This window comes from Salvelinus fontinalis, chromosome 2 (genome assembly GCF_029448725.1).
Source record: "Salvelinus fontinalis isolate EN_2023a chromosome 2, ASM2944872v1, whole genome shotgun sequence".
In the NCBI taxonomy this organism is placed as follows: Eukaryota; Metazoa; Chordata; class Actinopteri; order Salmoniformes; family Salmonidae; genus Salvelinus; species Salvelinus fontinalis.
This window is the reverse complement of record NC_074666.1, coordinates 9,388,523-9,400,369: the sequence shown is the minus strand read 5'-3', so window position 1 is coordinate 9,400,369 and position 11,847 is coordinate 9,388,523. Positions and strand designations below refer to the sequence as shown.

Below are 11,847 nucleotides of genomic sequence, written 5' to 3'. Positions count from 1 at the left end.
GGTAGTGAATGGAACTTAAGGTCTGCTTACAGTGAATGATGAACTCGTGTCCTTAGTGCAGCTATGTTTTGATATACAAGCCAAGGGGATATAGCTATAGGCATGAATTCATTACACAACTACATACACATTTATTGTGTTGTACGAGTGCAGTAACATGAAAGGGCAATCCGCATTTGAAATGATGAAGTGGTCTCCTCACCACTGTTTTGGTAAAAAGCTGTGGAATGGGGCTGGAGAAATGTAACCGCTTAAATTAGAACTATGTATGCAAGGTCTGTGACCATTGTTAAAGATTGATGATATTTACTAGAAGAGAGAGACCAAGTTGAGACGCTAGACCAGGTGGATAAGGTATGATATTTAAGGCAGTTTAATAAGTTGCAAAGATATCTGACAACACGTGCACGGGCTCGTCCATTTAGCTCAGAGGGAGCTAGCAGGAGGAGCCCCGACTCATATTCTGCAATACATTTTATACAGTGAAATGACGTAGTTAGATTCTAGTAGTTCTGCTCTCCTGACTGGTCGCTGTGAGTGGAGGGCGGTCCCCTTCAGGCTGATATCAATGTTCCATTGGTTCTCAGTAGTGTTCTTTGTCCTTGGAACTCCCGCCTGAAACAGGGGTTTGTGTGTGTGTGTGTGTGTGTATATGCATGCGCATGCTCGTTGAGTGCCATGCCGGTCTGGGTTGTCTCTTGTATTGACAAGATGTTGAAGCAGACACCAGCAACTGGCGCCTGAGGTCAGAGCGCCCCCCTGCCTTATCAGTGCTCATAAATGGTTTGTGTCAGCCATCTCTCTCTGTGTGTGTGTGGGAGTAAGGTTAGTATCTGGCACAGGCAGAACTGGTTCATCTGTGGGGTGCAGCAAAGTGTTACAACCACGTCTGCTTTAATAATGAAGGCATTATAACAATATTATAGCTAACACCATCCATTATATCAAAATTATAGTTTTGACCATGTTTTGAGGCTATACAGTTTATTTACATGTATGTTTACAAAAATTGAAGATAATCTATGGGGAAATCGTTTTTGCAACCTTCCGGTTACTAGTCCAACGCTCAAACCACCTGCCTTACATTGCACTCCACGAGGAGCCTGCGTGGCAGGCTGACTACCTGTTACGCGAGGGCAGCAAGAAGCCAAGGTAAGTTGCTAGCTAGCATTAAACTTATCTTAAAAACAATCAATCTTAACATAATCACTAGTTAACTACACATGGTTGATGATATTACTAGTTTATCTAGCGTGTCCTGTGTTGCATATAATGTTAATTTCTCATTGAATCATAGCCTACTTTGACAAACGGGTGATAATTCAACAAGCGCATTTGCGAAAAAAGCACCAATGTACCTACCATAAACATCAATGCCTTTAAAATCAATACACAAGTATGTGTGTGTATATATATATATAATTATTTTTTTATTTTTTTAATTGTTTAATTTTTTTACCCCCCTTTTTCTCCCCAATTTTGTGGAATCCAATTGTTAGTAGTTACTATCTTGTCTCATCGCTACAACTCCCGTACGGGCTCGGGTGAGACGAAGGTTGAAAGCCATGCGTCCTCCGAAACACAACCCAACCAAGCCGCACTGCTTCTTAACACAGCGCGCATCCAACCCGGAAGCCAGCCACACCAATGTGTCGGAGGAAACACCGTGCACCTGGCGACCTTGTTTAGTGTGCACTGCACCCGGCCCGCCACAGGAGTTGCTTGTGTACGATGAGACAAGGATATCCCTACCGTAAACAACTACCTGTTTACAACCACGGACCTCCCGGTCGCGGCCGGCTGCGACAGAGCCTGGCCGCGAACCCAGAGTCTCTGGTGGCACATCTAACGCTGCGATGCAGTGCCTTAGACCACTGCGCCACCCGGGAGGCCTAGTATATATTTTTTAACCTGCATATTTAGTTAATTTTGCCTGCTAACATGAATTTCTTATAACTAGGGAAATTGTGTCACTTCTCTTGCGTTCCGTGCAAACAGTCAGGGTATATGCAGCAGTTTGGGCCGCCTGGCTCATTGCGAACTTGTGAAGTCCATTTATTCCTAACAAAGGCCGTAATTAATTTGCCAGAATTGTACATAATTATGACATAACATTGAAGATTGTGCAATGTAACAGCAATATTTAGACTTAGGGATGCCACCCGTTAGATAAAATACGTAACGGTTCCGTATTTCACTGAAAAAATAAACGGTTTGTTTTCGAAATGATAGTTTCCAGATTCGACCAAATTAATGACCAAAGGCTCGTATTTCTGTGTGTTATGTTCTAATTAAGTCTATGATTTGATAGAGCAGTCTGACTGAGCGATGGTAGGCAGCAGCAGGCTCGTAAGCATTCATTCAAACAGCACTTTCGTGCGTTTGCCAGCAGCTCTTCGCAATTCTTCAATTATTGCGCTGTTTATTACCTCAAGCCTATTAACTCCCGAGATTAGGCTGGTGTAACCGATGTGAAATGACTAGCTCGTTAGTGGGGTGCTCGCTAATAGCGTTTCAAACGTCACTCGCTCTGAGACTTGGCGTGGTTGTTCCCCTTGCTCTGCATGGGTAACGCTGCTTCGATGGTGGCTGTTGTCGTTGTGTTGCTGGTTCGAGCCCAGGGAGGAGCGAGGAGAGGGACGGAAGCTATACTGTTACACTGGCAATACTAAAGTGCCTATAAGAACATCCAATAGTCAAAGGTATATGAAATACAAATCGTATAGAGAGAAATAGTCCTATAATTCCTATAATAACTACAACCTAAAACTTCTTACCTGGGAATATTGAAGACTCATGTTTAAAGGAACCACCAGCTTTCATATGTTCTCATGTTCTGAGCAAGGAACTTAAACGTTAGCTTTTTTACATGGCACATATTGCACTTTTACTTTCTTCTCCAACACTTTGTTTTTGCATTATTTAAACCAAATTGAACGTGTTTCATTATTTATGAGCCTAAATTGATATTATTGATGTATTACATTAAGTTAAAATAAGTGTTCATTCAGTATTGTTGTAATTGTCATTATTACAATACTTTTTTTTTTTATAAATTGTCCGATTAATCGATATCGGCTTATTTGGTCCTCCAATAATCAGTATCGGCGTTGAAAAATCATAATCGGTCAACCTCTAATCCACAGGTACAGCTCCAATTAACTCAAATTGTCACTTAGCCTATCAGAAGCTTCTAAAGCCATGACATAATTTTCTGGAATTTTCCAAGCTTTTTAAAGGCACAGTCAACTTAGTGTATGTAAACTTCTGACCCACTGGAATTGTGATGCAGTGAATAATAAGTGAAATAGTCTGTCTGTAAACAATTATTGGAAAAATTACTTGTCATGCACAAAGTAGATGTGCTAACCGACATGCCAAAACTGTAGTTTGTTAACAATAAATTTGTGGAGCGGTTGAAAAACGAGTTTTAATGACTCCAACCTCAGTGTATGTAAACTTCCGACTTCAACTGTACAATGTGGAGAATATTAGGCTGTAGAGAACTTTTCTACATCTCAGCTAAAGTGGAGTGGGAAATACTCAATCGGGTCTCTAACCAAATATGTGTAGTTTTGGAGGTGGACTGTGTCCTACATACCCAGCAGCACTTCTCTGCCCCCTCTATAGAGCCCAATGGCATATACTGTAATAGACTGTGTATGGGATAAATATGGGCTTGAAGATGTCTTTAGACAGGTAGAAAAGTTATGAAAACGTAAAATAGATTTTGTTATTAGTTTAAGCACACTGTCTATTGTTGTGACTTAGATGAAGATCAAATACCATTTTATGACCAATTTATGCAGAAATCCAGGTAATTCCAAAGTGTTTACATATTTTTTCTTGTCACTATATATATGTAGCAGGATATATTCAAGCTATTGTGTAAACAGCTCTCTGCTAGTGTGTCTACCTTCACAAGTAATGACTTTGGAGCATGGATGACATTAGAGCTTGACTGCTAAAAGTTATAACAGTATTACATGTTTTACAAATCTTGTTTTCTTGGGATGCTTGCAGTGAAAGGAATTATTTGATGTCTCTTTATGAAATATGATATGGTATTGTTTTTTAAATAAAATCTTCAGGTAGTGTTTCCTTCACAGAAGATTCTATGTCGCATATCGCTGTTTTGAAGCCTCTGTTGAAGAAATGGTTACGTAGTCTGTCTGGTTTTCACTGCATCCAACTGTGAAATTACTTTTCTGAATTGCTGATTTGGACACTTACTGTTTGCTTTAAGTAATCTTTTGTGACTTTCTTTTGACGGTGGACATTTTCTTCAGAAATGTCAAAACAGAAAGAACTTTACCATCAAGATAATTGGGGAAATGTTTGAATAACATCTGACTCACAAGACTGTACTTGTTCACTGATATCAGAGATTCTGTAAAGGCCCTCATTACATTCTTCATAAAAATATATAACTCCTTTCCTCAATGTTTGTAGATTCTATAGAGATATGATGGTCATCAGCCTTAATCTTAAGAGAGTCAAATATAAGCTGTGCCCAGTAGGGTCCTTTTTTGGTGTTTATCACTGAATGACTGATTTTACTGAGCTCAATCTGTAGGTCAAAGTCTCATTGCCAACTGCTGGAAGGCCAATAAAGGGAAATGGGGATATAGGGTTTTACATTAGTGGTGACCTTTGACCATACATGAGAAACAAGTACAAGAATGTGCTGGTCCAAATTGTTTGTCTACTTAGTACTGCTGCACACTTACTGCATGTGCGTGGTGCTTTTCCCTTTGTAATCATTTGCTTGAAAAGAATGTCAAGCGCGCCTTTTATGTTTGAATGTGGAACGCTCTAAAGTGAAGTTTGGGTCATTCTGGATACTGTCTGTTTGACAAGTTTCACAGCTATCGTCATGCTTCGCCTTCGCCACAGATTTTATCCCTAGCATATCTAAGCAAGAGAAGGGGGTCGATGAAACCAAGTGGATATTTTTGTTTATTTGGATACAAATAATTTCCGTCTTTGTATCTCACCTAAAACACGATTCAAATCTTCAGGAAGATAAGTGCTCCCTGGATGCAGCACTGCTGTCTGTAAGAAATTAGCAAGGTTATCTATTCTGCGAGTACACTTTGACGGAGTGTGGGTCTATATTTCTGAAAGTATTTTTAACAACCTGAAGATGCATCAAAGATTAGTGTTGAATTTAGCAAATCGTTCTGATTTCAATGAGAATTTACATATGGTTGGTAGCATGCTACCATGACAATGTTGCTCAGGTCTGGTATCAAGAATGAGTTCTGCCATAATACTCTAACTTATTCAGAGAGAACATATTTTAGAATTGATCAGGAGGAATTTGAAAGGACCTGCTGAGATGTTTTGGTACTTTTTCCCCCAGGCTGTGGGTTAATGTGTTGTATTTTCCTCTTTTTGATAGCCTACCAAAGAGACATGTCAAAATTTCTACGTACAAAGTATATGCATTTTAACGATACATTCATTAACCCGTTTGTTTTTTTATCACTTAAATACAAATGAGAGATGGCTTTTTCTTTGCAACTTTGCCTAGAAGGCCAGCATCCCGGAGTCGCCTCTTCACTAATGTTGAGACTGGTGTTTTGCTGGTGCTATTTAATGAAGCTGCCAGTTGAGGACTTGAGAGGCATCTGTTTCTCAAACTAGACACTTTAATGTACTTGTCCTCTTGCTCAGTTGTACACCGGGGCCTCCCACTCCTCTTTCTATTCTGGTTAGAGCCAGTTTGCGCTGTTCTGTGAAGGAGTAGTACACAGCATTGTATGAGATATTCAGTTTCTTGGCAATTTCTGGCATGGAATAGCCTTCATTTCTCAGAACAAAAATAGACTGTGTTTCAGAAGAAAGATCTTTGTTTCTAGCCATTTTGAGCCTGTAATCGAACTGACAAATGCTGATGCTCCAGATACTCAACTAGTCTAAAGAAGGCAAGTTTTATTACTTCTTTAATCAGACCAACAGTTTTCAGCTGTGCTAAAATAATTGCAAAAGGGTTTTCTAATGATCAATTAGGCTTTTAAAATGATAAACTTGGATTCGCAAACACAACGTGCCATTGGAACACAGGAGTGATGGTTGCTGAAATGGGCCTCTGTACGCCTATGTAGATATTCCATAAAAAATCTGCCGGTTCCAGCTACACGAGAGCTTGTATGTTACCACAGTTGGCATTCCAAAGGCAACTAAGCCACTTGACACTACTTGACGTTGCATCTTTTCTAGCATTTGGCCATTGCAGAATTTGGACTTCCACCCTAAATGGAGATTTGTTTCTTTTATTATGCGTCATCACTGACTGTATTGCCGTTGAAATAGCCTGATAAAATATTCTCCTCTTTCTGGTGTTCCCCAACATCATGGCCACCCCCATTTCAATTTTGGTTGGTTCAACAGCATTATTGTGACAATCCTCTGTTGGCATATATCAGAATAAATTGACATGTACATTTGAAGTCAGAAGTTTACATACACTTAGGTTGGAGTCATTAAAACTCGTTTTTCAACAACTCCACAAATTTCTTGTTAACAAACTATAGTTTTGGCATGTCTGTTAGGACATCTACTTTGCATGACACAAGTCATTTTTCCAACAATTGTTTACAGACAATTGTTTACAGACGACTGTATCACAACTCCAGTAGGTCAGAAGTTTACATATACTAAGTTGACTGTGCCTTTAAACAGCTTGGAAAATTCCAGAAAATGTCATTGCTTTAGCCTATCAGAAGCTTCTAACTGACATCATTTGAGTCAATTGGAGGTGTACCTGTGGATGTATTTCAAGGCCTAGCTTCAAACTCAGTGCCTCTTTGCTTGACATCATGGGAAAATCCAAAAGAATTCAGCCAAGACCTCAGAAAAAAATTGTAGACAAGTCTGGCTCATCCTTGGGAGCAATTTCCAAACGCCTGAAGGTACCATGTTCATCTGTACAAACAATAGTATGCAAGTATAAACACCATGGGACCACGCAGCTGTCATACCGCTTTGGAATGAGACTCGTTCTGTCTCCTAGAGATGAACATACTTTGGTGCGAAAAGTGCAAATCAATCCCAGAACAGCAGCAAAGGACCTTGTGAAGATGCTGGAGGAAACGGGTACAAAAGTATCTATATCCACAGTAAAACGAGTCCTATATCGACATAACCTGAAAGGCCGCTCAGTAAGGGAGAAGCCACTGCTCCAAAACCGCCATTTAAAAAAAGCCAGACTACGGTTTGCAACTGCACATGGGGACAAAGATTGTACTTTTTGGAGAAATGTCCTCTGGTCTAATGAAACAAAATATAACTTTTTTTGCCATAATGACCGTTGTCATGTTTGGAGGAAAAAGGGAGTGGCTTGCAAGCCAAAGAACACCATCCCAACTATGAAGCACGGGGGTGGCAGCATCATGTTGTGGGGGTGCTTTGCTGCAGGAGGGACTGGTGCACTTCACAAAATAGATGGCATCCTGAAGAAGGAAAATTATGTGGATATATTGAAGCAACATCTGAAGACATCAGTCAGGAAGTTAAAGCTTGGTCGCAAATGTGTCTTCCAAATGGACAATGACCCCAAGCATACTTCCAAAGTTGTGGCAAAATGGCTTAAGGACAACAAAGTCAAGCTATTGGAGGGGTCATTACAAAGCCCTGACCTCAATCCTATAGAAAATGTGTGTGAACAAGGAGGCCTACAAACCTGACTCAGTTACACCAGCTCCGTCAGGAGGAATGTGCCAAAATTCTCCCATCTTATTGTGGGAAGCTTGTGGAAGGCTACCCAAAACGTTTGACCCAAGTTAAACAATTTAAAGGCAATGCTACCAAAAAACGAATTGAGTGTATGTAAACTTCTGACCCACTGGGAATGTGATGAAAGAAATATAAGCTAAAATCACTCTACTGTTATTCTGACATTTCACATTCTTAAAATAAAGTGGTGATCCTAACTGACCTAAGACAGGGAATTTTTACTTGGATTATAATGTTAGGAATTGTGAAACTGAGTTTAAATGTATTTGGCTAAGGTGTAAGTAAACATCTGACTTCAACTGTATTTATCAGTATGGTCAACTCCTACTAAAGCACTAGGTTCACCCGATTTAACAGCAGTGTCCTGCACAGATTCCATCCCTGTACATAGTTCTTGCCTCACCACCTTACATCCCTGCCTACTCCTTCCTTTAGCTGCATAACACGATCGCCTAGGCCGATATGCAGCTTTTAAAGAAATGTGGATACTATTTCTGTCAAGGACAACAGTAAATAACATGCATACCCTCCGGATCACCTGAAAGTACTTTTTTGCACGCCAGCGTGGCACAAAAAAACATCATTCCTCAATGGCTAAACTGATGGAGAAGGTGTAGGAACAAGTGGGTCAGCAGGTGAAGCTGCAGGCAGGGGTTTTGCTGGGGGTCCAGTAGAATTGGTGGCCTTAAGTCTTAGCTTAGCTACTGATTGAGAAGCCACAGCTGTTAGGGGTTCATCAGTGGTGCCATTGGTCTAGCCAACCTTGCCTCTGTCCCCATCCTGAAATCGTTGTGATGCATTAGACACCTTATTTGTGGACTGGACTTTGCATAAATGCAGAGAAACTAAGTAGAAAAAAATTACACAATTTAACATTTAAAAAAATAAGATTTCTTACACTTTGGATCCCAGCAGAAGTAGGCCTAGTTGCACCCATGTACCCCTCAGTCCCTCGAACAAAGTGTCTTTGATCAGTATGACCAAAATTGGCATCCCATAATTATCACTCCGGTGTACTTTATTGTGGGAGCAGAAGCACTTTTGGGAAGGCATTGGAAGAAGCCCTTCTGTAAGTCACACCTACAGTATATCACAAAAGTGAGTACACCCCTCACATTTTTGTAAATATTTGAGTATATCTTTTCATGTGAAAACACTGAAGAAATGACACTTTGCTACAATGTAAAGTAGTGAGTGTACAGCTTGTATACAGCGTAAATTTGTAAACAGCGTAAATTTGCTATCCCCTCAAAATAACTCAACACAGCCATTAATGTCTAAACCGCTGGCAACAAAAGTGAGTAGACCCCTAAGTGAAAATGTCCAAATTGGGCCCAAAGCGTCAATATTTTGTGTGACCACCATCATTTTCCAGCACTGCCTTAACCCTCTTGGGCATGGAGTTCACCAGGGCTTCACAGGTTGCCACTGGAGTCCTCTTCCACTCCTCCATGACGACATCACGGAGCTGGTGGATGTTAGAGACCTTGCACTCCTCCACCTTCCGTTTGAGGATGCCCCACAGATGCTCAATAGGGTTTAGGCCTGGAGACATGCTTGGCCAGTCCATCACCTTTACCCTCAGTTTCTTTAGCAAGGCAGTGGTCGTCTTGGAGGTGTATTTGGGGTCGTTATCATGTTGGAATACTGCCCTGCGGCCCAGTCTCCGAAGGGAGGGGATCATGCTCTGCTTTAGTATGTCACAGTACATGTTGGCATTCATGTTTCCCTCAATGAACTGTAGCTCCCCAGTGCCGGCAGCACTCATGCAGCCCCAGACCATGACACTCCCACCACCATGCTTGACTAGGCAAGACATACTTGTCTTTGTACTCCTCACCTGGTTGCCGCCACACACGCTTGACACCATCTGAACCAAATAAGTTTATCTTGGTCTCATCAGACCACAGGACATGGTTCCAGTAATCCATGTCCTTAGTCTGCTTGTCTTCAGCAAACTGTTTGCGGGCTTTCTTGTGCATCATCTTGAAGAGGCTTCCTTCTGGGACGACAGCCATGCAGACCAATTTGATGCAGTGTACGGCGTATGGTCTGAGCACTGACAGGCTGACCCCCCAACCCTTCAACCTCTGCAGCAATGCTGGCAGCACTCATAGGTCTATTTCCCAAAGACAACCTCTGGATATGACGCTGAGCATGTGCACTCAACTTCTTTGGTCGACCATGGCGAGGCCTGTTCTGAGTGGAACCTGTCCAGTTAAACCACTATGTAGAGCAACAATTCTTTTTTTCAGATCCTCAGAGTTCTTTGCCATGAGGTGCCATGTTGAACTTCCAGTGACCAGTAAGTATGAGGGAGTGTGAGCGATGACACCAAATTTAACACACCTACTCTCCATTCACACCTGAGACCTTGTAATACTAACGAGTCACATGACACCGGGGAGGGAAAATGGCTAATTGGGCCCAATTTGGACATTTTCACTTAGGGGTGTACTCACTTTTGTTGCCAGCGGTTTAGACATTAATGGCTGTGTTGAGTTATTTTGAGGGGATAGCAAATGTACACTGTTATACAAGCTGTACACTCACTACTTCACATTGTAGCAAAGTGTAATTTCTTCAGTGTTGTCACATGAAAAGATATACTCAAATATTTACAAAATTTTGAGGGGTGTACTCACTTTTGTGATATACTGTAGCTCCCATGCTTGGCTTTTATACTCCAATTCCAGCTGCTCTTGGTATTGTAGGCCATTTTTACGATCTCTGCCACGTGGGAAGTCAAGGACAAAGATCTGAAAATGATTACCAGAAGCATTGCAGAGTTTTAGTAATTTGCAAAACATTGTCTTGGAAATTGTGAATTTCACTTATGTTATGTGTTTGGAACTAGTAATGGTAATTAACCGAGTCCACTTCAACAGAGCAACACGGAGTAGTTCTTTAAAACTCTATTCCTGCCTGGTCGATGGATGGACGGTCTATAAGGTTGTTACTAGGAGCTAATAGACAATGTCCGGGGCAAGGCCTTGTGGTAACACAGTCCACAAACATCGGTCTCCAGGAGTGGACATGAAGCCAAAAGCCACGGAGGGTAGCAAGACCTGTGAGACCAGCTCGGTTTTGCATGTGCACAATGCACCAAAGCCCCATATACTACCCACCACTGCGACCTGTACACTCTCGTTGGCTGGCCCTCGCTTCATACTCGTCGTCAAACCCACTGGCTCCAGGTCATCTACAAGACCCTGCTAGGTAAAGTCCCCCCTTATCTCAGCTCGCTGGTCACCATAGCAGCACCTACCTGTAGCACGCGCTCCAGCAGGTATATCTCTCTGGTCACCCCCAAAACCAATTCTTCCTTTGGCCGCCTCTCCTTCCAGTTCTCTGCTGCCAATGACTGGAACGAACTACAAAAATCTCTGAAACTGGAAACACTTATCTCCCTTACTAGCTTTAAGCACCAGCTGTCAGAGCAGCTCATAGATTACTGCACCTGTACATAGCCCATCTATAATTTAGCCCAAACAACTACCTCTTTACCTACTGTATTTATTTATTTTGCTCCTTTGCACCCCATTATTTCTATCTCTACTTTTTTCTATCTCTACTATCTCTACTTTTTTTTACTTGCTATATTGTATTTACTTCGCCACCATGGCCTTTTTATATTTTTATTTATTTATATATATATATATTTTGTTTGCCTTCACCTCCCTTATCTCACCTCACTTGCTCATATTGTATATAGACTTATTTTTCACTGTATTATTGACTGTATGTTTGTTTTACTCCATGTGTAACTATGTGTTGTTGTATGTGTCGAACTGCTTTGCTTTATCTTGGCCAGGTCGCAATTGTAAATGAGAACGTGTTCTCAATTTGCCTACCTGGTTAAATAAAGGTGAAATAAATAAAATAAATAAAAAATATCATCCACTAAGGCACGAAGATTAGAATCACCCACCACCAGGACAAACCTAAGGAAAGAGTGTTTTTGTAACACTAATTCATTTTAGTTTTGTTTTGGAAATAATGTCCATATACTAAAATAATCATGGTAAATGAAGACTGGACTGTAGGTGTTACTGTAAAATGAATAATAAGGGGAAATAAAACTAAACTTGTAAACCAGAGAAGATG

General features: G+C 41.1%; 1 protein-coding gene across 1 annotated transcript in view; it reads left to right on the top strand.

Annotated features, from left to right (window-relative positions):
* Positions 1-34: 34 nt before the first annotated feature.
* Positions 35-11,847, top strand: part of LOC129811443 (C3a anaphylatoxin chemotactic receptor) — a 29,998-nt gene continuing 18,185 nt past the window's right edge. Inside the window, exon 1 of the mRNA XM_055862743.1 lies at positions 35-1,152. The gene's annotated coding sequence lies outside the window, so the exon portion shown is untranslated. The remainder of the gene's footprint in view (positions 1,153-11,847) is intronic.